This window comes from Rhipicephalus microplus, unplaced genomic scaffold (assembly GCF_043290135.1).
Source record: "Rhipicephalus microplus isolate Deutch F79 unplaced genomic scaffold, USDA_Rmic scaffold_267, whole genome shotgun sequence".
NCBI classification, from domain to species: Eukaryota; Metazoa; Arthropoda; class Arachnida; order Ixodida; family Ixodidae; genus Rhipicephalus; species Rhipicephalus microplus.
The window spans coordinates 160001-165423 of NW_027464838.1; the positions used below are offsets into that span (position 1 = coordinate 160001).

General features: G+C 58.4%; 3 non-coding genes across 3 annotated transcripts in view; all 3 read right to left on the minus strand.

Moving 5' to 3' along the window:
• LOC142793019 (large subunit ribosomal RNA) overlaps positions 1 to 165 on the minus strand; it is a 4028-nt gene extending 3863 nt beyond the window's left edge. Inside the window, exon 1 of the ribosomal RNA XR_012891382.1 lies at positions 1 to 165. This exon is cut by the window's left edge and continues 3863 nt beyond it. This is a non-coding gene — a ribosomal RNA (large subunit ribosomal RNA).
• Positions 166 to 1319: 1154 nt separating this feature from the next.
• LOC142792996 (5.8S ribosomal RNA) lies at positions 1320 to 1472 on the minus strand. The gene has a single exon (XR_012891360.1). It is a non-coding gene; the product is annotated as a 5.8S ribosomal RNA (ribosomal RNA).
• Positions 1473 to 3191: 1719 nt separating this feature from the next.
• LOC142793004 (small subunit ribosomal RNA) lies at positions 3192 to 5006 on the minus strand. Its single transcript, XR_012891368.1, has one exon. It is a non-coding gene; the product is annotated as a small subunit ribosomal RNA (ribosomal RNA).
• Positions 5007 to 5423: the final 417 nt, after the last annotated feature.

The following is a 5423-nucleotide window of genomic DNA, read 5'->3' on the forward strand; positions in this document are numbered from 1 at the left end:
GCCTCCCATACACCACATTTCCCGACCGCCTGCAAGGACGGGGGATTCGGTGCTGGGCTCGGTCCCGTTTCGCTCGCAGCTACTCGGGGAATCCCTGTTGGTTTCTTTTCCTCCGCTTAGTGATATGCTTAAATTCAGCGGGTTGTCTCGCCTGATCTGAGGTCGACAGCGGATACATTCGCTTCCATCAACTTCCTGCACGACCGCGTGCGCTCGCCCTACCAAGTGCGCCCGCAACCCTGTACAGGGCCACTTCTTCACAAGGCTGGCAATCGGCTTCCCCGCTGCACGCGTGCGGCGCACAACCGGTGTGACGTGGAAGTGACGGGACACGTTCGTAAACCCATCGCGAACCGAGTACGACGCCCTACCAAGTGCGCCCGCAACCCTGTACAGGGTCACATCTTCACAAGGCTGGCAAGCGGCATTCCGCTGCGCGCGTGCGTCGTCCGAGCAGTTGCGTGATAAACGACCGTGTCGAAAGCCCAAACACCGCCGAGGCCAGTCGCCGCCGCCGCAAGGGCAGCCACGCAGCCTGGCGAGAGGCATCGTCTCGTGTAGCGTCGCCCCCGCCCCAACTGGAGTGGCCCAGTTTTTTGAACGGGACGGGAACTGCGAAGCACTTAGACCGACGGCGGACTACGACGAGAACGCCTTAAGCTTCGCCAACGTTTCGCCAACTCGTGCGGGAGACTTTTTCCGCTTCGCGGCAAGTCGTCGCGCCGTGCTCTCCGCATCAACCGCGTACGCAGCGAACCGCAAACGTCGGGCGCAGCCTCCTCACCTCCCTGCGCTTTGCGCGCGAACGTTCCCTGTTCGCGCGGCAAAGCCTGGAGGAGGCACGGCCCCGCAGCGTGTTCGAGCGCCCGGTCTACGGGACACCCTGCTTACTTCGAGGGCAACAAGCGCAACGCAAGGCTGCGATCTCGCGCACTTTGCGCACGGCTGGAGAAGCTTTGCTGGCCGGCTTTCGCTCCTCGTGTTTACCGTGCGTTAAAGTTGCGCGTCCGTGGCTCTCGCAGCTCTTGCGCGCCCGGTCGCAGAGAGGAGTACGCAACCTCGACCGCACTTTCCCTGCAGGCTTCCTTCCGACTCGAAGTCCTGCGGCGGTCTCAACGAGGTGCCACATCCTCAATGCAGTCGGTCGCCCCCGTTTCGGTTGGGCTCTGGCACGACGGTCGCCACCGTCTCGCCCTTGAGTGGCCGCTGTTGGCGCTCGCTGTGAGGTGTTCAGCGTGCTGTCCGTGTTGCCGACGCGGTCAAAACGAGTCGACGGCTCACGTTCCCTTGTGCGCCGAAGGCTCTCTTGATATGTGATCCGACCCTCAGACAGACGAAGCCAAGGGAAGACCCAAGGCCGCAATGTGCGTTCAAAGAATCAGTGCTCAGTGTGTCCTGCAATTCACACCAAGTCTCGCAGCTGGCTGCGTTCTTCATCGACCCGAGAACCGAGTGATCCACCGCTTAGAGTCGTGAAAAAGTGTTTGTTCAATTCCGTACAGTCAAAACCAAACGTTTCTGGCACTCGGCCAAACAGTGGCCAAGAAGGGCGCTTTTCAGCGCACGCTTGGACTCCAAAACTCTGCCGCGCCTTTTTCGGCTGCCGCAAATCGAGCAAACGGTGTGTTTCGGACGGCGTTTCGCTTCCGCTACTTGCGAGTGCTTTCGTGGTCCACCCCTCTATAAATACTCGGGAGGCGTCGAAGCCGGTTCTCCAAGCCGGACCCGTAGGTATCGTTGTGTGCTCGCTCTCATTGGCCCGCCTAACCAGAAAATGCCTGCGGTACACCCATTTGGATAAGAGTGCACGCAGATGCGGGCCTCGACGGCTACACATTTCCTCGGGCGGCCGCCTCCCGGCCTCCGTGGAGCGCGGGATGCACGGTCCCATCGACAAGCCTCTCCCGTTTTTACCGTGGCGTCGCGGTTCACCACGGCGGGCGGGTCGGTCTCCTCCGCATAAAAAGGGGGACCCCCGCTTTTTGTTCCACGAAATCGCACAAGCTTTTTTCGCATCCACGGTTTGCCACCGCACACCAAAATGCCGATCCGGCTGCCTACTTTAGCCAACAGGTGGAGCCAGGCGCGCCGTACTTGCGCGGCACTTCCCACGTCCACCGAAGTCGGTGCCAAGGACCACTTTCGGCGCCGGAGCCGCGTACGAGCCTACTCGAGGCGGAAGAACGAAGCCAGCAAGGGCCTGGCCGCAAGTGCGTTCAATTGTCGGGACGTCCAAGTCCCTCGTTCTTCCGTGCTTCCTCTTTCGGCAAGTCGTTGCGGCACCTTCCCAAAGCGCGCAGACCCGCTAATCGCGACGAGCGCGACGTGGCCGTGCCGCCTTTCCCTCGGCAGCAAGCAAAACGCCTGGCAACGTCGACGCTCCCCTAACCGCGATCTCGCACCGTGTTTCGTGTGGCGAATTCAAAAGCCGGCCGGCGCTGCTGCAACCATTACGGTCGGTACGCATACGCCGCGGAGGGCGGGACGGTCATCGGAGCGTGCGGTTCCTCCATCGAGTACTGCGCACCTCGGCCGTCGCATCGCCGTGCCATGACCGGCCGCGCGTCAACGCGAACCGGTGCCAGCGAGATCCCTCGCCTGCAAGAACCGACCGGCAGCCTCCGTCACCCGAGGACGCGGAAGCGCTTGCCGCGGACGGCGGGACGGTATGCACTGGTGCACAGCGGACCCGTCACATCGCCAGTTCCTTGACCGACCGCCGACGCTTGTGCCGTTCCTCTCGTACTTGGCAGTCGCCGCGCGATTGTCGGGTCTCGTTCTTGCACGCTCGAACGGTCGGGAGGGCACTCGGCTGGCGTTTCGGGAACGCGCAGCCTCGCCTTCTACCGACGTAACCACGACTCGCCGTTCGCGCTCCGCCGCTCCTGTTTACAGTACTAGGCGGTCCCGCAGCGGTCGGGTCGCGCATTTCGAGCGCTTCGAGCCACGGTGCAGTGGCGGGTCGAAAGCCGACCTATGAGTGCGTTGCGCCGTTTGTACCCGCGTCCGCCACCTGGCCGACCGTCCAAGGTCGCGGTGTTGGCGTCCGCTGGGCGCAACAATTTGTCACGGGGTGCCGCTCCACATTCAGGCAGCCCCGTGGGGAAAAGCCGACCCCGCGTCCAAACGGGGTCAGCGGCAGAAAGTGTCGGGCGCAGACGCAGCTGAGGCGCTCACCCTTCACAATCCGTTAATGATCCTTCCGCAGGTTCACCTACGGAAACCTTGTTACGACTTTTACTTCCTCTAAATGATCAAGTTTGGTCATCTTTCCAACAGACCGGCGCAACCGAAAGGCCGCGCCGGACATCGGTCCGAAGACCTCACTAAATCATTCAATCGGTAGTAGCGACGGGCGGTGTGTACAAAGGGCAGGGACGTAATCAACGCGAGCTTATGACTCGCGCTTACTGGGAATTCCTCGTTCAAGGGGAACAATTGCAAGCCCCTATCCCAATCACGAAAGAAGTTCCACGGGTTACCCAGTCTTTTCAGACAGGGATAAAGACACGCTGCTTCCTTCAGTGTAGCGCGCGTGCGGCCCCGGACATCTAAGGGCATCACAGACCTGTTATTGCTCTGTTTCGTGCGGCTAGGAGCCGCTTGTCCCTCTAAGAAGGTTGTAAGGTGCTGGGAACCCCGCACCTATTTAATAGGCTAGAGTCTCGTTCGTTATCGGAATTAACCAGACAAATCGCTCCACCAACTAAGAACGGCCATGCACCACCATCCACCGAATCAAGAAAGAGCTCTCAATCTGTCAATCCTCCCAGTGTCCGGGCCGGGTAAGTTTTCCCGTGTTGAGTCAAATTAAGCCGCAGGCTCCACTCCTGGTGGTGCCCTTCCGTCAATTCCTTTAAGTTTCAGCTTTGCAACCATACTTCCCCCGGAACCCAAATACTTTGGTTTCCCGGAAGCTGCCCGCCGAGTCATTTGAGTAACTCAGGCGGATCGCTGGTTGGCATCGTTTATGGTCAGAACTAGGGCGGTATCTGATCGCCTTCGAACCTCTGACTTTCGTTCTTGATCAATGAAAACATTCTTGGCAAATGCTTTCGCAGTAGTTCGTCTTGCGACGGTCCAAGAATTTCACCTCTAGCGCCGCAATACGAATGCCCCCGTCCGTCCCTCTTAATCATTACCTCGTATTCCAAAAACCAACAGAACAGAAACGAGGTCTTGTTCTATTATTCCATGCAAGTTTATTCAGGCGACTCGCCTGCGTTGAGCACTCTAATTTTTTCAAAGTAAAAGCACCGGCCATCTCGAGGCACACAATGAAGTGCACCAAGAAAGAACCGGCATGATGTTCAGTCCGAGCCGTCGCATCGGGTAGATGCACTACTCGTCTGGAACTGAGATCCAACTACGAGCTTTTTAACCGCAGCAGCTTTAGTATACGCTATTGGAGCTGGAATTACCGCGGCTGCTGGCACCAGACTTGCCCTCCAATTGATCCTCGTTAAAGGATTTAGAGTGTACTCATTTCAATTACGGGGCCTCAAAAGAGTCCCGTATTGTTATTTTTCGTCACTACCTCCCCGTGCCGGGAGTGGGTAATTTGCGCGCCTGCTGCCTTCCTTGGATGTGGTAGCCGTTTCTCAGGCTCCCTCTCCGGAATCGAACCCTGATTCTCCGTTACCCGTAACAACCATGGTAAGCAAGTAACCTACCATCGAAAGTTGATAAGGCAGACACTTGAAAGAAACGTCGCCGGCTCGTGGCCATGCGATCAGCACAAAGTTATCCAGAGTCACCACACAATACGGGCCGAAACCCGATCGATCTTGGTCTAATAAAAGCACCCGTTACCCAAAGGGCTCCAGGCTCACTGCATGTATTAGCTCTAGAATTGCCACAGTTATCCAAGTAGGAAGAAACGATCTAAGGAACCATAACTGATTTAATGAGCCATTCGCGGTTTCGCCTTATTTCGGCATGTACTTAGACATGCATGGCTTAATCTTTGAGACAAGCATATGATTACTGGCAGGATCAACCAGGTAATCGTTCGACTGCGCGTCCGTCCTCGCCCTCGGCGGGCCGGACGCAGTCTGTGTGCGGCGGAGGCCACCTTCAGGCGCCCCAACACGCTTATTTTGCACTCCGAGATGACGGCGTTCGAGCTCGCTACGGCACAACCTTCCCGAAAGACGAGTGGGAGCCGTGCGGCAAGAAGCACGTTCATGCTCGCTCTTTTTCGTTGCATCGACTCGGTCGCGCCGTGCGGGTTGCCCAAGCCCGCTGCACTGTCGGTGGACCGGCCGGAACTAGCAACGGAGCCGAGACTGCAAAGCCGCCAGACGACGGGTCACGCCCGCGTCTTCGGCGCTTTCGCATCTGAATCGCCCGAGGACGACACGGAACACACCTCGATATCGTGGTAAAACGGCACCGTCCGACAACCAGCCCCTAACGCATCA